Source organism: Anser brachyrhynchus (genome assembly GCF_964034855.1).
Source record: "Anser brachyrhynchus genome assembly, chromosome: 1".
Classification (NCBI taxonomy): domain Eukaryota; kingdom Metazoa; phylum Chordata; class Aves; order Anseriformes; family Anatidae; genus Anser; species Anser brachyrhynchus.
The window spans coordinates 154044582-154065971 of NC_137694.1; the positions used below are offsets into that span (position 1 = coordinate 154044582).

Consider the following 21390-nt stretch of genomic DNA (forward strand, 5'->3'; position numbering starts at 1 on the left):
TTGCCTGTCATTCCTACATTTGAAAGAGAGCGAAATGAATTCTCGCTCACCTTAACCATCAGCAGAACTACTCTCTGAATCATGTCTGATATTTCTGGGCAAAGAACAGCGAAACTGCGTACTTATAGCTTGTGTTCCATCCAGTGCAAGTTTTACTAACATCACAAGCCCCTCCACTGCTTTCTTTGGGTTGCTGATTAGCTACAGCTTTACCATAAAAATAAATAAATAAATAAATAAATAAATAATTATAGCATTTTCTTTCTTCCAAATGCAGACATTTTTGGCAGAGAAAATTCACCTGTTCCAAAACTGTGAATTCATCCTTTGCACCTGCATTTAAGAGATTTAATGTCTGCAAGCTGGAAAGCCAATATTAGCTTGGTTACTGTGGTAACAGACTCATTTTCAGAAGACTGTAATGAATGCTGCTAGAAGCAGGGCTGCTATTCTTGAATTTTATTTATGTAAATGTGTTTTAAACACCTTTCTGCCGTACCGCATCTCCTGCTACCAATCTCCAAGTATGAAGGCATTGGTATTTGAGGCTTTCTCATACAGTTCAGATCTCAGTAGGACTGTTTGTTTGGGTGAAGTTAAAATAAATTCAGATGCATCTAGAGGACTCTGGCCTATAACCCCAATTACCTCCTTACTACCTATGTTCAGAGACAACTGTTTTATTGTAGCTCCTGTCTGCTTCTGAGTTTTACAAAAGCTTGTACAATAAAAGACCATATAGCCTCTTGGATTTAAACCAGGTTTTTGAGAGAGGGAGACTGCTCTCTGATGCCTCAGAAACTGGGTATGTGTTTCAGTTTAATAATTATGTTCTTGGAGACAGGAACATTGTTCCCTGGATTTCTTGTAAAGTAATAAGAACTCTTTAAATCACATCACAAAAAAAATCACAAAAAAACAAAAAAAGGATTGTTCATCACTTATAAAGCTGCCAATACTTTTATGAGATACTTTTGTTTTTCCTCTCAGTGCCTGGATCTCTTTGGAATAACATTTTCACAAATTTATTTGTGCACATTTATTCATTCCTAAAGTAGTATACCAAGACTTGCTGGACTGCTTTTCTTTGTCCTGCCCCTTGCCCTGGCTTCTTCTCTTGCATTAAGGGGAAACTATCTGCTACTTCCCTATCCCCACTATATGAGATCAGCAGATTTTTTTTTATTTTATTGTTTATTTTTTTTTGGGGGGGGGGGGTTATTCATGGCAAAACTTAGAAACAAAATTCTGTAGACATAATCACTTTGAAACAAGAAACAAATGTTAGTAATTAGAAAGAACAGTTCAAAACCTAAAACAACAGTGAAAGAAATATATCTGTCCTCCAGGGAGGGGAGGGTGCTCTAGAAGCATCACCTTTTTCCATCTGTTTTGAAGGGTTCTTACTGTAACTTAGAATTACCTCTTTTTCATGTCCCTGGTAGTAGGATGCTGTCTCCCATGGCTGAACCTGAAAATGAGCTATGAGAATATATATATAAAAAGGACCACCTTGGTGATATGGACAGAATTGAGCGTGGTGCTCTCCAGAGTGATCTCCAGTTCACCCTCCTCCACGGTGCTGCATTTCTTCCAGAGCTTCTATGCACCCATAGCTGGAATGGACCGAAGAAGCCATGTCTGTATCACAGCTTCTAAGCCATGTTTATTGTCACAGTATGATACTAAACAAATTCAGGTTTTCTATTAAGAGTGGGGATCTTTTTGTCTCAGTCTCTTGCTTCTCTCCTGGAAATGTCTCAATACATCTTTTTAGCTTTTTTTTTTTTTTTTCCCTCTTTCTACTCCACTCAAGAGTTAATAATGTACCAAATGCATGCAGGTGATTTACATAAATTTAAGTGCGCTTTTTTTTTTTTTCTGCATTTGTTGCCTATTTTTTGAGGTGCTGTTAAATTATAATTGGAAATGAGGATTGGACATCTTTTTCTGTAGTAGCTTGTCTTGTCTGTCTTCCAGCAGCAAGTATCCAAAAATTCCTCACCTACTTTATGCTGGGCTGTAACATGTGTGGATTAAGGATGCTAAACTCTTGCTATGTTTAGCTTTCTCCCAGAAGGTGATGGCTGTCAGGGATGAGCAAACAAGTTCAGTGATTTGGCATGGTTGGCACTGCAGCACATAGAGCTCAATGAGCTGGAGAGAGAATGACTTCTGGTAGCTCATTGTCCCAACCCTACAGTAAAGGATAGCGTCCTCTCCTGTCCCCACTTTGCTTGTATCCCTGCACTGCAAAAGAATATTGCCTATTATATCCAACAATTTTTTAAATACATAGGATATAATGATAATTTAAGATAACGGATAGATGGGTCTTAGAGGGTTGATCAGCTCTTAGAGAGCTGATAAAGCTTTTTAATATATTACTGGTGAGGGTGAAGGGCTAATAGGTGTTTTGAGTGTGCCTGGACAACAGCAGAAGAAAATGCATTGGCAGAACATAATCTTGGAGGAATCAGTAAAAAGACACATAGTATGTAGATTTCTCTGGCTTCTGCAGATATTTGCCAGTTTCTCTGATGAGACTATTCAGGACCAAACCTGCTCACAGACCACAGCACAAAGCAACCTTCACAAGAATGAGCTTCTGCAAGACTAAGCTTCTTCACAGGGCAAAGTCTTGCCTGGCAGGATGGGGCAGAAGCTCAAGTTGTTTTTTTCTCTTCCTGTTTCATTTTTGTCTCGATAATGATGCTGTTGTACTGTACTTCCATCAGGGACTGTGGAAAGCTGTGACACTGTATCACAGGAGTTTGTTTTCCATGCAGTTCCTCAAAGGTCCAGAAATGAAGAGGCTGAAGCAGGACGAGCTCCAGAGCTGTACACAGCATTTTTATTGAGGCTAGTTTGGGTTTTCATTCAGCATTTTAAATTGTATTCAGAGACAGTGCATAGTCTAATCTTGTTCTCTTGCTTCCATGGTCTTGCTGGGCTAAAAAGCAAAAAAGATGAATTTAACATTAGATTCCCCAGAGAAGCAAACTGAAAGCACAGTATCACTAGCACCAGGGCTGAGTAGATGTTGAGGTTAATGTTTTTAAACTATAATGTTCTGCTCATTCTGTTCAGAACAGAGATTTGGAGCAGGGTATGAGGAAGTTTAAATATTCTGAAATATTCAAAATTTGTAACAATCAGTAAAATCTATGTCAGGGAGTATAAATATCTTGGGGGGGGATGTTAAAAATTATGGCGGCAAAAGTTTTTGAAAATTATGAATTTAAATACAATTTGTTTGCAATTATTGGAGTTTGCCATATGATCAATATGGTCTTGATGGGGAATGGGAATAGGGGAATAAAAATGAAGACACTTTTTCTCAGTAGTTTTCATTAAAAAAGAAAAAATCTGGTAGAATCTGTATAAATTAATAAAATATTTATGCATTGTCTTAGGTGGCTATTTCTATTTCTCTTCTGCTGCCCATAGGAAAGCGCTTTAGAGAACAATTAGCAGCATTTGATTACCCTTTATGTGTTGCTTTACATAAGTTTTGCAATAAATCAACTAATTTTTCCAGTACCTGTAGCAGTTGGCTATTTTGATTCCAAAGCTGAAGCACAATTAAACAAAACATAACAGCTTTTATTCTTTGAGAGGAGAATGAGGGGAGAGTTTGTTTCCTTGTTAATAAATTAGAAACAGATTGGGCTTGTTTTCTCATTTCAAATCCCTGAGTCATTAGTGGGAATGCAATGGTTTGATAAGACTGGTAATGCTATGGCTTATATTGAACAAGGGAAAAACTGATATTTTTGCAGTGGTTTTCTCATTTTGTCCTTTGGGTCCTTTGGGTCTTTGATAGCAACAGGGCTTTTTTTTTTTCTTTTTGTTGGTTGTCATTTTTGTTGTTGTTTGTTTGTTCTGTTTTGTGGTTTTTCTTTTTTTTTTTTTTAACTGTTATTGATAGAATCTGTTCAGCACCAAAATCCATTTCTTCCACATCACTGCTACGGGTGTCAGAATGACCCTGATTAGAAATGGCCTGAATAAATCTGTGCCTATTACAGTCATGTGTCCAATTGCACTGTTGGTATCCAATCACAAGACATACATGTAGACCTCTTTAAGTATTTCCTATTGTCATGAGCTAACATTAAGCACTCTTACTTTATGGAAATGGTCTTATTCACTGCTGGTCACCACTCATCCCAAAGAGAAAAAGCAACAGCACTGAATCTTGCTGGATCACCCAGTTAGGTACATTTCATATGTGGGGCACTGCAGCATGAGAGTCATTTCCACGGTTTCACCTGAAGGTTCATTTCCAGGGTTTCACTTGAAGGTTAAGAGGCACCAGGTCTTGCTCAGAAATGCTAGAATTGGTCTTAGAGTAGTAGTAGCCATAGACATAGGAATGACATATTGGAAAAACAGTGCAGTATGAAAGCTATGATTACTTCCATACATCGGTAAGAACTTTGCATGAGTATCTGCTCCATGTGACATTCAGGGCCTCCTCTGCCTCCAGTGACATATTAGCATGCCCTGTCATCCTGGCTGCCAAGCTTCATGTGAAACTTCCTTTAGGGGACACTGAAATGTCCCTGCTGAATGACTTGTGCAAGCTGCAGAGGTTTCTCACGAAACCTTACCATGTTACAACAGCCTGTGGTTACAACTAATGGCAGCTTCTAGCAAGTTCACAGGAACAGCTGCAATATAAAATTTAAATTTAAATAGTGCCTGATGACAAATTCTTGGGGGGGGGGGGGGGGGGAGGGGGGGATATATTGCTTGTTTCAATATGGCTTTTTTCTTGTGTTTCTCTCTTTTCCTGGTGAAAGAACTCTGTAAGGTTATACAGACTGGCCATACTGTTTATTTAAAAAGCTGAGAGCATATATTTGTAAGTCATGAAGATAAACATCTAAATGTAAGAAGTAAGGTCTCCACTGCAAACTAACTTTTGATGAAGAGAAGTAGTATTTGTTTATGATAAGTTTTTTTTTCCCTTCCAGCTCTAAGTTTTCTGGTAATAATGCAATATACATTTTTAAGGAAGTAATAGCTCTGTACTTAATGTCAGGATATACTTGAAAATAAATGAGATTTTGGTATTCATGTGTTTTCTAATGAGCTTGATCATAGCATCATAGAATCACAGAATGATTTAGGTTGGAAAAGACCTCTAAAATCAAGTCCATAGGGAAACTGAGCCCAGAAATGCAAGTGACTGATAAGATCATTGTATTTCCTCTACCAAATGAGATACATGAAATACATGTGTAAAAGAATCAAAAACTGAATTATTTTAAAAATAAGTTGCTTTTATTAGAAGGCATTTGTTTCACCCCTCTGCTGTTTATTTTATTTTAGGATGTGTTCCACAGTTTACACCCCTACCTTCTGGAACTTGTACGTCTCTTTAAACCAAATTGTTGTGCAGCATATTTAGTGCTTTGGGTATTAATATCAAGCTATGTTAATCATCTAAATTTCTACCAAGATGCAGTAAAAGATTTAAGTGTATACCAAACTGGAATCAAACCTGCTCATTAAAAGTAACATATTCAAACATGGCTTTGTACAGTATTTTGATCAGTTTTTGTCAACCTGTTTTTGTTTGATGGTTTGTTTCCTTTACTGTGCTGTCTTCTGAGAGGAGGGGAACATCTGTAGCTGACTGTCTGGGGAGCCCTTCAGGGCACTCCATATGCAGACCTTCCTTCCAAGCTCATTTAAGGCTGTTTAGATCCTTCCATTGTTTGCAGTGGTTGAATTTTTGGTTGAATGTGCTGGAAAATAGGATATGTGCATGGCACATCTCATGTTTTAGTAGTTGAGTCTGTGAGCTTTATCACAAGCTTAGTTCTATTTGTTTATTTCTTTTGAGCTGCCTTTGTCCGTATAGTTAAAAGAAGTACTGACTTTAGCTATCTTAAAGCAAATACCCCTTGTCAATAGGTTTGTTATGGACTTTGAAATATATTGGCATATAATCTGTCCAAAGGTCTACCTAGCTCTGTACGCTATCACTCAGGTGGAATACAGCAAAGAGTTGTTTGGGGAAGAATAAGAAAAGGGGGGGGGGGGGAGGAGGGGGGATAGAGATTTTTTTCCAGAAACTCATTTTCCAGTGTCAGGCAGTTCAGTGGCTTCCAGAGCCAAAGACAGAATGTTTCTATTTAATATGACTCAGAGGATGTTTGACTAAGAAATATTCTAAGCAGTTTTGCAATTTACCTAAACTTTGATTCATCTACAGTATCCAGTGACTAAGAGGTTGACCAAGGATTTTGTTTCTTTCATACCTGTCCTCTTCTAAACTCATTTGATATCACAATTGTTGTATTCTTGCTCCCTTTTTACCTTCTCTGTGTCACTTCTGAATTTATAGAAAGCTCTTATACACCTGACCCTCAGCAGTGTTTTTGCCTGGGCTGAAGAATCCTAGTTTGTGTAGCAGGCCTTACATTTCAATGTAAAACTTCATTAAAAAGCTGAATATTTTCCAGTATTTTCTTCAAAAGATTTTAATCCGAACTTTCCCCACAGATCCAAAATGTATTATAGGAATGGAAAGAATCAATGTCTAAGTTTAGGGATTTTTTTCTTTCCTTTACTGTATCAATTTTTTACTGATTCTGAGTAATGCTTTTCTTATTTATTTATTTTTTTTTAAGTAAAACTAGCTACACATTCTAAGCAGATATTTTTAAATTTCATTTTCCCTGTAGATGTCCTAGATTTTTAGCTGCATCATTAGGAAACAATAAAGAATTAGCTTTCCTTTTATGAATGTGCATGAGAAATATTTTTTTTTCAGCAGTTGCTATGGAAAAGTGTTATGTGTTGAATCATAATTTGACTTTTGTTGAGTAATGGCATTCTGATTATTTTATAATAATTTTAATTGCAAATATTAATTGCAATCTAAAATGCTAAGGATTGAGACCTATGTTTAAGTAGAGTCTGAAAACACTTTAAAAATGATGCTTTTTTTGTAGTGTATTACATGATGTGTAACATTTTAATGCAACACTATAAAAGAATACATATAAAATTCTTTGTAGCAAAAGCCTATGTAGGAAGAGTTGGGATGGCTAGTTCCCTTGTTCATAGGACACGTCTCAACTTAAATGTGTTCTGTTCTGCAGCAGGACTGAGTGTTTGGAGATGAGCTGATGGGCATTTGCATCTATCACAGAATAGGTGTATATTATAGAATATAATAGATGTAATTTTTTCCCTGTTCTACTATGTTTAGTCATTGGACAGAAAAGAGCCTGATAATCAGCATTCGCTGGAGTACAGACAGCAGGGTTAAATTACCTGATGTAGGTTTTACAGCAAGTGGATTTTAACCAGTCTCCATCTCCCTAGTGTTATCCTTGTTGGGAATGTTATTTAAAGATCACTTCTCTAGACCTTCTTTTCCTCTTTTATTCTTTCCCTTTCCCTCTTTTATTCTTTCCCCTTCCCATCTCAATCAATCAATCAATCAATAAATTCATTCTTGTGAAAACTGACAAATGTGTTCCAGCCAAATGTTTAGATTTGGCAAATCATTTTTTTGACATCTTTTCACATCTGTTCCCTCTTGTTTAAAAATTAAGAAAAGGACACAAAAAAAAAAAATAGCATCACCCTGCACTGCATGGATTTTTGCTGAGATGAGCTGCATTTAGATCATTAGGTGCAATATGCAAGAAGTGAGAAAAAGCTTCTAATTTCAATTAACATTTTTGAGCAGCAGCCAAAATAGGTTAAATAATAATGATAATGAGGAATGGAGAGTTGTCATAGCAGACTAGTACTTGCAAGTCAGTTTACGGTAAATAAACATTTAAGGCTTCATCAACTATCTTTTTTTTCACTTCCCATCAACTCCCTCTAATGATCTTAAGTTCAACTGTGATCTTTGTAAGAATTATAAAATAGATAAAATCCCCAGACCAGCGGTTGGCATAGCCATTTTCAGGCATGTTCCTTCTCCTTTATATAGCTCTTCTTTCTTAAAGTCATTTCATGAAAACCTTGAAATTTGTAGTTGGAATCAGAACTGTTCAAAAAGGGTCATACTCATTTAGGCCTGATATATTTTTCTCTTCACACATGAAATAAAGAATACAGTGACTAATTGTTGGCTATTCAAACAGAGAATTCAGATTGTCCTAATACCTGTGACAGAGAAGCTGTAGTAATGAAACATGAACATGTGAATAAGGCAATGAATCTGTGGCAGTATTAAATGTGATTCACCATCTGAACTGCAGAAAGCCTGTAACTTAATTTCATCTAGAGGATAAAATAAATCTAAGTCTTGAAAGATGTTAGTCTTTGTCTCACCCCTCACTTATGTTTATAGCTGTTCTTCATCACTGGAAAAACAAAACAAGAAAACGTCATGTTAGTTTTCATTCTATTTTTTTCTTTGCCTTTTAGTCTTTTTGCAATTTCTTCTTTCTTTTCCTTTTCCATTTTTCCACATGAAACAAACAACAAAATTGTTGCCTCCATTATTTACCACCTGTCTTTGAGAACTGAAGCTACTTGCCATCCCATAGAATTTGCATATATGGAATTTGAATATATATGTAGATATATATAAAGATTTCCCCTATGGAACCTGTCGAGTCTTTAGATTATGAGTCCTAAAAAAGACACACAATATATAACGAACTGCAAATATACAAACACTGGAACTCTGAGAGTTATGCCTTCTAATTTTATGTCCTTCATATGTTCTTCACATTACTCTTGTTTAAGATAGCTCTCCTGTATCTGATTAATTTTCCATTGTTAGCAGGAGGAAACACTTTTGCGATAATTAGTGAAGCTTGATTTCAAGTCAATATGGGTTGTCTCAGTGATCTAATAGCAACTGAATTTCTTGTGTTAGTATTTTGCATTATTCTTCTGATTACTTGTTTCAGCACCATGAGAAGTAAAAATTAATTTAGAATAATAAAAATAGAATGAAGAGCTATGAAAACAGGTAATTGTGATGCACCAAAAATACCCTAAAAAGTTAAACAGATGTGATTACTTTCATCTGTTAATCCAATTATTTTTTTTTTAGTTAGATTAACAGAACTTATTTTAATTAATCTGTATATGGAAAGAAAACACAAGATTATACAATATAGATAACATCTTATTTTCTTGCCTTTGTATGTTTAAGATCTTTCTGTTTTCTTACACATTTTTAAAGGCCTTTGTTTTATGTGGACTCTCTTGTCAATATTTTCTTTGTTTTATGTTTCTAAATGATTCTGCAGTAAACTTTAAATATTACTTAAACTGAAAGCAGCGGATCTTACAATTTACTGGTTTTTATGTGTATATGGTAGGGCCCATGTTTTTATCTTCAAATTAAATTTCTTCAGCTGTAAGTAAATAAAAGGAATTTTGGTGACATTTCCTTGTTTTGGTTTGTTTGTTTGTTTGTTAGACAGTCCTGATATGTATTGATCAGTATTGTTTCAGACTTTATGATAGAATTAGTAATAGGTCTTGGGTTCCAGTTTTCTGAGTTGTTCTTAGAGCGGTCTCATGTGTCAAAACGCTTTGTAAATTTAATTGGAAAAGTGCAACCAGTAAAATGTTTTGGAGTTTTATTGTTCTAGTCATGCATTGAGAAAACAAACAGAATAGCTTGTTGAAGAATTCCTTTAGTTTTATTTATGCTTTTTATTCAATATTATCTAGAAGAATTTCAATTTTTGTTTTCAGTTATAAAACTAAATATCACTTGGAGCAAATTCAGATGAGTGGGCAAAGTGTGGAAAATAACAAAAAAATGGTGAAGCAACAGAGAGGAAGCAGAGTGTGGGTGCTTTGTTTCATTGTTTTGTTGAGTAGCTTCCCCCAACATGCACCTCACCTGTATCATAGCAGTTTTGTGGAGACAATGATTTGAAGAAAGCTGTACGCATATTTAATAAAATATGATCTTATTTCTAACACTCACATTACTTCAGGAATTCTTTATTGGAAAAAAATGTTGAACCATCTGATATTGCAAATAATTGTTGTAATGAGAACAGTTGATTAAAAAAAAAAAAACACCTTTTCCATAATTAGTTGAAAATGCAATTTTATTTGGATTGAAAAATTAAACTTCTGAATGCTTCTATATCATTTAGATGTCATTTAACAATTAAAACTAAGAAATAGATTAGGTTTACAAATTTCCCATGTTTTTGCTCTAAAAGAGCATCTGAAAGTTGTTTGGTTGATTGGTTTCCTTGGGTAAATCTTTATCTTCAGTCGATGGCATTTATTTTGTCCATTACACCTCAGAGTATTATTTTTTTTTTTCAGAAATTTGATTCTTTTATTGGTGAGAACATGTGTGTTCACTTATAAATATATATATCAATAAAAATCATTACAGTCTAACCTTCTCAAATATTTTTCTAATATAAGTTTCTAATAGCACTGCAGATAATTAATAGTTTCTAAAGTAGCCATGACTTTTTTTCAGGATCCATGCAGAGGTTATAGATATATTCTTCTAAACCTTGATGAGTCAGATGCTCTATCTCTAGAAGTTGTCCAAAGACAAGGAGTTCAACCAGGGATGTTTCTCATTAATAGTATATTTTATTGTTAAAGCTGCAAATCTTGAACTTGCTGTGCCCGGTCCATTTTGTGAAAAGATTTTATAGGTTAGAAACACATGACATATGAAACTAATGTTTAACTCTTGTTTTGCTTTTTCCTATTACTTTGCTGAAAAGCACTTGGAGAACAATGTAAGAAAATTTGGGAGTTAGAGGCCCTTTTGGCACAACTAGACATATAGATTCATGAAGCATAGGCAGCATGAGGTCTTCAGCAGTGAAAAGGCCATTATATTCCTTATGTTTTAAATACGTAAGGGACAATGCATTTTTTTCTTACAGACACACTCAGACCAGCAGCAAAATACACAAATTTTGTTTTATATTTTAATTGCAAAATATTCATATGTAGTTATCAGCTCTAAGGTTATGTTCAAAAAGATAAAAAAACTAAGAATCTTTCAAAAGCACATGAAGAATTTGGCTTTGAGGAGTGGACCCATGGTGGTAATGGCAGATGTTTATAGCACATACGCAAATAATATGATTTCACTACTACTACTACTAAATAAATACATAAATAAATGTGCTTTGTTGTTATTTGCTTTCTGCTCTTTTGTCTGCTTTATAGTACCATTCTTTCTTGCCATTTTGTCCTTTCTTTTTCCCATTTTCCTCAAGGTCTCATATGACCACATAGGTTTGTATTATTCTGTATTTATTTTCACTAAAGTAAGCTAGCTTTATTCCATAGATTAACAGATGAAGTGATTTCTGTGGCTTAGTAGCCACAGCTTCATAGTAGCTTCATGACTGTATGACCTGCAGAAGATTGGCTTCTCTCTCCGCTTGATTTTTTTTCTGTTTCTTTTCCTTTTTTTTTTTTCATTTATTGTTGTACATGGATGAGTAAATCATAGAATAATTAAGGCTGGAAAAAACCTCCAAGATCGTCTGTTCCAGCGGTCTCTGAGCCACCAATGTTACCCACTGAATCATGTCCGTAAGTACCACATCCAACCTTACGTTAAACTACCCCAGAGATGGTGACTTCACCACATCCCTGGGCGACCCATTCCAATGCCTAACCACTCCTTCTGAGAAGAAATTTCTCATAATTTCCAACCGGAAATGGAAACTTGAATTGCTGTAGGTTTTCTCCATTCAGTTCTGTATACATGTAGATGAACTGTTTAATAGTATAATACTTCAATTACTTGAAAGAGAACAAGTTCACATGCATTTTTAACAAACTTTTTAGTTTGTTAATTTGTTTGTTCTTTTCAAATGTTCAAGCATTTCTATTTAATAACTTGCATTTAGGTTTTTTCCAAGTTTTATCAACTGAAATTAATTCTGTTTAACATATACATCAATCTCTCAATTTTTGCTCCAGCGTTAAAGTAGATGAATCAAAACTATCCCATGTAATCCTGTACTGTATATACACCAAGGTAGAAGTTGAGGCACTAAATTCCATAGATTGGTGGATTCAGTATGGGTAACTGAATCCAAGAATCTTTCATGTGACCATGCATGTCCCTGATAGCCGCTCTACCTCCAGAAAACTGGTATCTTCCAGTAATGTAGCAAAAATTAAAATCTGTCCGATGGTGACTTATGTTGGTTGAAAAAGAAAACAAAATGTATATTTTACTCTTGTGACATGGCATTTGATGTCTTTCCTCATCATCATAATGTGCAAGTCTGTTAGTTGTGTATGGTCTTCTTTTCCCTGTTTTGTGAGCAACGACACTGGACAAGTGGGCACGTGGAGCTGGTTAGCAAGGCAGAGACTGAAAGGTTCATAGAACAACATTTGCAGTTGTGCAGTCCATCATCAATTCTATTCTCTTGAACTTATCATTGGCACTTTCCTGTACAGATAAGAGTGAGCTATTCTAAGCTGTGTTATCATCAGTACTTTTATTTTGGCATTTTCAAGTCTATCTGATATCAGTAAACGTAACTTTACTTCTCAGAGACAGAAAAATCAGATAGGTGAAATTGTAAGCATCACACTGGCAGTTCTGAAGCTATAATATTGCTTATATCGCTCTTCTACATGCTTTCAGAAAAAGTCACATAAATGGTGTATGAATGACATGGTTATAGCTGGGTGTCATGGGAGTTTCTGAAATGCTGTCATATATTTGAAACGTTTCAGACTGTATTGGTAAGAGGAATAATAAGACTGAGTCACAAAACTGAAGGTGGAGAAACTTAAAAATACAGGTAAAATTACACATAGGAATTATTAAAATTTTCTAGGAATTGAGACTTCTGTTTAAAATATGATTTATATCACTTCCTCCCTATTGCAGGTAATATACATTTCTAGACAGCTGTTTTCAATAAGTAATGGTTGCAGCTCCAATGAACCTGTTACACTTAGCAAAGTTGTTCTCTGGAAAACATTATTTACAGAAGGTAATTAACCTCCTGCCTTTTCATGTTCCTACTGCATATGAGCAACTGGAGAAAATAGCTCTTTTATAATTATTTTCATGCACTTTGTTTCCTGTCACTTGTCTTGAAAAAATTATCACAACTTCCACTTTTTTTGTTGTGTTTCTTATATTATTTTTGCTAAATTTTAATTGTATGCTGACTTTACCAGAGTCGTGGAGAATCATTTTGTTTGGACATAGCTGTCAGTAATTTTAGAATACAGTGACTGAGAGGGACTTATGCAGAGTTTTCCCTTATTATTTCAGCCAGCATAGCTATCCATTTTATAAATTATTCTACATCAGAAACTGATATTTTTTTCTTCTTTCCCACTATTCTTCTGGGTAGATGGAGTACAATATCAGTAGTATGATATTTGAATTTTTTTTTCCTTCCACTGCTCATTTTCTCTGTAATGTGCATTCATATTTTGTTCACCAATTCTGTTTTAATTTTACCTGACAGTAAATTTTAAAAGACCAAGTATCTTTGAAATAGAATTTATTTTCACAAAATCAAATTCTTGTTTTCTGTGAAAGTAACTAAGCTTTTTGTTGCCTTTGATTTGATACAAAACCTCAAACTATTTTTTACTTCATTGTTAATAAAAGTGCTCAGGCTTTCCAGCGTACATCACAGGATACAATTCTTGGTGCAAGCACAAAATACAGTTGTAGCACAAAACAAAGAACATGGAAGAACCTTTGTGCTGCCTCTGCAACAGTACAATGGTATCTTAAACATTTTGCTTCTTCTTTTTTTTTCTTTTTCTTTTTTTTTCTTTTTTCCTTGGCAAGGGTGACGAAAATTTAATACTGCTGTTTTTACAGAGATGGCTGGTTCTAGGATGGATTTAAAGACTTAAAAAGAGCTACATCTGGGGGAGGGGATAGAGGGGAATAAGAAATAAGTTGTAGAGCTGAATAACGATGGAAAGCTGAAAAGCAAGAGGGATAAGAAGACAGCAAGAGAGAGCGGTCATACTCTCTCCCCACCAAAAAAAAAAAAAAATCCAGCAAAAATTGAGTAAAGTTTTTAAAACATCATTTTTCCAGTATCATTCATTTACAACCTAAAAATGCTTGTTTTACAAAGATACTGTTTTTGCATCTCTTGTCATTGGAGATGGCAAATCCAATCAGTGATATCCAGAACAGTTGTGGCTGGGCCCCCAGATGTGGCTGATGCTGGAGTGTCTAACTTTTGTTATCCTCCTGCCACTTGCTGGTTTATTGCCTGACCCCAAGCAGTACCAGAGCAATGTGAAAGTATCCTCTGGTAACTACTGGTCTACAAGGATTGTGAAGGAGAGGAATGGGCAAAGAACTACTGAAACTCTGGAAGATGAGGAAAAATCAGATGTTTTTTCCTCTGAAGGTGGCTTTAGGCTGTGGTATCCCCAGCTGCAGGGCAGTTGGTTGGTACCAGGTTTTGGAGGCCAAACTTTTAAAGTCTTTACAGGGATACAAAATTAACCACAATAAATGGAATTTAACCATTCTTTATTATCAGGAGTGACAGATTAAGTGGTTGATGAGCAAAAATGTGTCTGACCTGCTGTACCCCTTGGACTGTTACTTTTACATCCTCCTGTCACAGACAGTAACTGGAAACCAGTGGCTTCCTTTCTTGTGTCTTTTCCCTCAAATGATTTTGAATGGTGGACATGATATCTGTTTTTGAATTTAACCAGTCTCTACAGTATATAAAGAAGAAAAGAAGAAAAATTTTTCTTTTTTAGAAGAAAAATTTCAATTTCTTCTTTTTTAATTCTGATTGTTATTTTCCATGACAGCAGGATAGCATAATTGTAGACATGTCATTTGTATCGTATGTTTTGACCATATTGAATAACTAAATATTTTTGCTCCTTTTCTTGTGAGAATAGTAAATTTTTATCATCTGGGTGATTTTTACTCTATAGTGAAAATACATATTTTTGAAGCTTCATTAAAGACCTATTTTTGCTTTTCTTAGGAAAAAAAAAGTAAGAAGCACTCTTTAAACATAAATCAACAGGAACTTTTTAACAGATAAGAAAGTAATTTGCTCTCTTGGGCTTTGTTTAGTTGGGATTTTGAGGGGTGGGGCTGGGGGTGGGAGAGTGATTGTGAGAGGTGCTTTAAATGAAAACATAAGCAGGTATCACTTTCAGTCTTTGTTTCAGTATATTTTCTTAAAGACAATATGATGGTAGGATGAATTTGAGCCCAACAGCTGAAGGGGAGAGCAATTCTAGAAGCTCAAGCTGTATGTACAGAAGAAAACATCTTGTGAACATTCCTTGGCATTGGTCTAGAATGCATGCATGCTTAGCACTGTGAGAAACATGGGCAATAGTAAAATTCTTCAAATACAGCAGATTCTTGTGATTGTTAATGAGAAAAAAAATCTGATAAACTGTTGTAATCCTACTTGCTTCAAAAATTCTGTATAAGAGCCTTTATAAGGCTGAAAGAGTCATATTCACATGCTTCAAGTGGCTTAACGTGGTAGTTTTGCAGTGGGCTAAGTTAGTCCTATGTGGACACAGTGTCCACAAAATTTAGCATTTTTGGACAGGCAGCATCCTTAAAATGCAGTAGTCCTCTATGTTAATAACAGGTGATTTCTGCTTGTCTTGATTCAGGAACAGCTGATTTGTCACTCTTTCTGCTGCCAGCTGAAAGATGTTTTCTTCTTTGGAAGAGGAAGATTTTTTATTTATTTATTTATTTATTTTTAGGTGAGACCCTTTAGCATTAATGTTTAACATAGAATTTCCCAGCAGTATGAAAAAGTGTCAAAAAAAAAAATTGGAAAGTTTACTTTCATATTGAACTTAGTGAAAAATGACTAACAGGATAGAATTTGGAAACTTTCTGTTTTCCAAAGCCAAAGATAGTAAATTATAACAGAATATTTTAACTACGTTTTACACTGCATTATTAGAAGTGCTTAAATCAAGAGAATGTGCTGAAGCTGTAGCCTGCTATGCAAACTATTAATTAAGCTGAAATGCTGGTTGGAAAAAACTAGTTAATTTATCATCTTAAAATGGCATTTGAATATAATAATTAAATCTATAAAATCTAGGTACGTTTTTTTCATAACTGTGTAGTCTGTTGCCTTTCAATTTTTCTTAATAGTTATGTGTTAACTGTGATGACACACACTGAATATTCATCCATGTGATGATTTATAATATAAAACTACCTATATCCTAATATAATTACTTCAAAGGTTCCTTTGAAATTGGTGAGAAGTAAAGGGGGAAGAACACTGAGATTTCATTTGCAGGAATATGGATATCCTGCCTTTGGATAGCGTTGCTGAAGTGAGTTTATTGTGTGTGTGATTGACTGATATGAAATCAAATTTTGTTGTGTTTGCCTTACTTGTTAAGGAATTTTGAGACTCTTTGAGGTGGAAATCCAGCTGAACTTTTTTTCTCTTAATGCTAGACAACTATAAGTGAAAATTTGACAGTGGGATCTGAATTCAGATTAAATTATACTGTTTTGAAGGACAGTTGAATTTAGGAAATGGAAAATTTTCATCAGTCTATGGTAATAAAGTATTTAAACTAGTTGAATCTTTTGTTGTATATATTAGGAACTATTAGGTTTTACTTGCTTGTGAATACAGTGAACGCTTTATTTAGTAGCTCTAACCATATATGAGTGAGCAGGTTCTTGCTTTATATCTTAATTTTAGTATGCCTTATAGTGTCCTTCCGTATTATTTTAAAAAGTCAGAATATTGTGTAGCAGGCTTTGTCTTTTTCCACTTACAATGTTTGCAGAGATGGATAACATACTGAAAAATATATTTAAGGTCCAAACTAACTCCTGTACTGTTAAGGTATTTTTCACTTGGTGTTACTGAAAGAAGATTGAGTTTCCTGAGCTAGATTTTGCTTTTTCTAAAACACCAGCAAGATGCTCTAATCTTATCTAGCTATAAAAATAAGGCATTGGCTTTTTAAAATATTCTAAATATGTCAGTTGCTAAGCATTTTTTGTGTTTTTTTGGTGGAAGCCGTGCAATTAGAAAAAAAAATATACACAGCGTTTATTAATGTCCCTTTCTGATGCTGACATGTAAAAGATAACTGTAGCAAGACCATGGGAAAGTGTGCAAACCTAGACTATGATCAATAGTCTTAAGTAGCAAGTTACAAAAACTTACAAAGGATGAGTCGTACTTACAGTAAAAAGAAGGAGTTTTAAAAGGTACAAGTGACTGGTAGGCACTTCATTTTCCATGCAGTGTGCAGGTGTGTTTTTTTTGTTTGTTTGTTTTGTTTTGTTTTGTTTTTTGACTTTTGAGCCCATTCTGGAGAATGGAGATTTGTCAGTAAAAGATTTTTTTTTTTTCCTACAAAAAGGAAATAAGCAAGACATTTGTCCTTCTGTACTATGTGCTTCACCCAGAATAACTGCTGATACAAGTTATGTACCACTCAACAGCTGTCTGATATGCAGACTGGTCAAAATGCCAACTCTGAATTCAAGCTGTTACAGCCTAATCTCATGTGTTCTTATTGCTTTAGCACACAATATTCTCTGAAGAAAAAGTTAATAAAGCAATGCATGGAGGAGAAATAATCAACACTTCTACAACTGAGGTTAGTCAGCTGAGTTCCTATTCTAGTGAGGGGAGGGATACAAGTTTTAAAAACAGGCCTGCCATTATATGTTAGATTGAACTGTCGTAGCATACAAAAAGACCTCAATATTCAAACATAGTTGTGCAACGTTAGGTATTTAAATGTTATGTCCAAATACATGGATATATTGCACAAATTTTATAGGTTGTGAACACTATTTTAGGCATTCAGAACAGCGTGTTGTTTAGAAATACGCTGAAATACTGGAGTTTCTTGAAAGTTATTGAAGTGCTATTAATTTACCTGCACTCCACTTACTTTGTGGATGTTTTGTTCACATTATTCTTTATAGATGAATTATATTCTCTGAAAAAATATATATTTTTTATCTTTTTACTGTCTCTATCCTCTGTTAATTATTTTCTATTTTCATTTCTTTTGACACTGGTCTCCCCTGGCACACATACATACATACATACACATTTTGTTTTATTCTGTTGTCCAGTCTGACTCCAGCTCTTGTCCATCTCTTCATGATCTTTCTCTCTCCTCCAAGTGTATGCTTCTTCACTCTGTTCATATGAGAATCAGCTTTTTTAGTTGGGAATCATGCTTTCTCTTCTAGGTTAGAAGATCTTGTCATCTTCCTTCTTGATTTTCGTGTAAAATTTATATGTAGCACTTTATTTTCTCATTACATGTTCCAGTTCATCTCTCTTATAAAAAGCTTTTGAAGGTATGTTTTGTAGAGGATTTTCTCTTCTCGCTTTCCTGATACCCGTTATAATGCTGTTCAATGAACTATTTTCTAGTGTTATCATATTGGATTCACACTTCGGTGTTTTTGTTGTTGTTGTTAGAAAGAATATCATTCACTGTGTATTTTCAAACAGAAAAGTACATTTATATGGCTAGCAACTCAAAATATTACAAGCAAGTGTCTTTATCTTGAAGCATATTTAAAGGAGCAAGAAGTCTTTTCAAAGAAGTAATGGCGTGATGAAGAAACCGTCATAACTGACTAGCTTTACATGGCTATTGTATAGCTAGATGTGTTACTTATACTGCAGTAGTACCTCAGAGACCTAGTTATGGTCCAGAAACCCACTGTGTGCTGTAAAAACAGAGTAAAGTCAATTTCTGTGCTATAGCTTTTATACAACTGAGGAATGACATCCTTTCTTCAGGCAGCATCTCTTAAGTGTGTCAGCGAAGCAGAATTTTAAATGGATGACTATAACACGAGTCAGTAGTAATATGCTATTATTCTTGTATTTCTTGCATAATCCAGTAGAATAATATCTATAACATTTTTTTCAGAGTTTCTGGAGTTCCTTGCAATCCCCATAATCATGTCCCATCAGACCTGAACTTAACTACAGTGTTTATAGTCTAGGGAATTCATGGTGTGTTCTTTCCTTCTGCAAGGCAACTTGAAAACAATTGTCTTCATTTTCAATTGGATAAGATCCTAAACATGGTATTGTCAAACTGTAATTGTTTATGAAGCAAACATAAGATAGCAAAAGGTGTTGATTTATAAACAAAATAAACTCATTTAATTACATGCCTGCATTTTTACAGCTGGTATTTGCTTGACACATTGCCTGTTTACAGTACAGTGAGTGATTAACTGTTGTGACTAGAGAATAATTATTAATTATATTGCAATTTGGGAGCTGTTATGTGTGTATCTAATAACTTAGGTTGTGCTACAAAGGCTGTTGGGCCAGAGGAGGTTAGTTACATTTCTAAGTAATTAGGAAATGCCTGCATTGCACTTTATGCTCTGATATGTGTATTTTTAGTGAGCTGTGTAGTACTAAGCCTAATTGACCCAGACAATAGATCCATGGTCTAGAATCTAACTGGAATATTCTTTCTTCCATTTCTGACTTGAAAATTCCTCTCAAGCACAAGTTCATTATGAAAAAGTACCTGTATTTGTGCAAGCAAGCATTTTTGTTTCTTCAATACAATCAGTTCAGAAAAACTTCATTCAAAAACATTGGCTATGAAGAGTAAGATGTTCAAGAAGTTGATAATAGAATACAGATTATTTTCACTTTGAGGATAATGGTTAAAAGCAAAAAACCTAGAGAATGGAAACAAAATTGTGTGATCTCATGGACGTTGCTTTAATGTTCATCTGAAACCTGTGAAAAATGTCTGGTCTCCTGCATTTAATAAATGTTACCACTGTTGCAGATTTATTTTTTTCACTTTTTTGAGCAATACCTGTGTAGGAGTAAATGGCTGAAAACAGAGCTCAATACTCTCATCTAGTAAATAGTTTATCCCATCTGTTCTTTCTTCTACTTCCCTAACATCCAAGACACTGTTGTTTTGTGATGATTACAATACTGCTATTTTGGATCATCTTTCAAGACAGATCAGCCTCACAGAAAGAATTTTTCCACACTATTTCTCTGATTTCATCATAATTTTTATATGTCCCTTTTCTCAGCCTACAAAATAACTTTCCATACAACAAGTAATATAACTCCACCCACTTGAAATGAGGAGAAATAAGGGAAATTTCATAATGGAAAGTATAAACAATCCAGGTGCATATTATCTTAGCTCACTGGTTTTCCTAACAGTTGTTCTTCTGAGACCAAGAAGAGACTTTTGCTTCCAAAGGAAAATGGTGTGCTGACATGAGGTATATCTCATAAATCGTATTCAAACTTTTGTTGAAGTTATTGACCCACGTCACAGGTTTCCTCCATCTCTTGGAGGAGCAGAAGATTTATATTCTACCAGCACTGAGCTCTGTGTGTTGTCCAAGAAATGTCCTGAATCACTGAGATTCTAGCAGAGCACAGTCAGTTATAGTTGTCTCATTTCCTCAGTTTATGGTTCTCTCTCTCTTTTTTTTTTTCCCCCTTTCTATTAATCTTTTCCCCTCTTTTACCAAACAGAATTTCAAGGAAACTGGAAATTCCAATGTTTGAATGTTATTTTCAGGTGTGTGTCTTCTACTTGAGCTCATGTTAAAATGTTGCAGATATAGGGGGATATAGTCTCTTTCTATAATTTTGGGAGAAATTTCATTTTCTGCTTTTTTTTCTTGTTAAATAACTAAGCTCTTGGTTGTCTTTATTATTTTTATTTTATTTTATTTTATTTTATTTTATTTTATTTTATTTTATTTTCCCCCAGTATTCTGGCAGCTGATGCATTCTTTACAGTTGATAAAGCTGTCCTTCATCTCCATACAAAAGTGGGTAGACTTTTGTAACTGTTAGTATTTAGTCTTTCACTTTTTTAGAAGTCATTCATTCTGTACTCTTAATTCTGTGTACGTTCACCATTTGCTAAACAGAGCTCATCCCAGCTAGAAAAGGCTTCCTTCATAGAAATGTCTGCTTTTCTTTTTGTTTCTGCACTGCCTGCTTCTGGTCCTGCATTACAGCTGTCTTTTACTCAGCCCAGCGGGACACATTGTTTACATGATGACATCTATATAGATACAAAACTTTATCAAGCAAAAATTATTCTGAAGATCTGTAGGATCCCAAGTGGGATAGTGTTCTTCTGAGAAATAAAAAATCTTTCTATTGATTTTTAGATTAATTCGCAAGAACCTCTTGAACATATTTTCAATATGTTATATCTTTTGTATACGGAAACCACCTGACTCAGGATACTCTCCATAAAGCTTCAGCAACTTCAGTGGAGCTGTTGGGACACAACATTTTTTCTGGAAGATGAAGAATGATAATTTCTTTTCAGTAAAAATATGTGTATTTAAAACCAATGTTTCTGGTTTTTGTTGTTATTGTTGTTGTTTGTTTGTTTTTTATTTTATTT

At 34.6% G+C, this 21390-nt stretch overlaps 1 protein-coding gene and 1 long non-coding RNA gene across 7 annotated transcripts in view; one reads left to right on the forward strand and one right to left on the reverse strand.

The window, feature by feature from the left end:
* FGF14 (fibroblast growth factor 14) overlaps positions 1-21390 on the forward strand; it is a 415553-nt gene that overhangs the window by 209175 nt on the left and 184988 nt on the right. The window lies entirely within an intron of this gene.
* On the reverse strand, positions 1834-4584 carry LOC308179349. Its single transcript, XR_013940338.1, has 2 exons — positions 3545-4584; positions 1834-2953 (listed from the first exon to the last, which is right to left on the reverse strand). It is a non-coding gene; the product is annotated as an uncharacterized lncRNA (long non-coding RNA).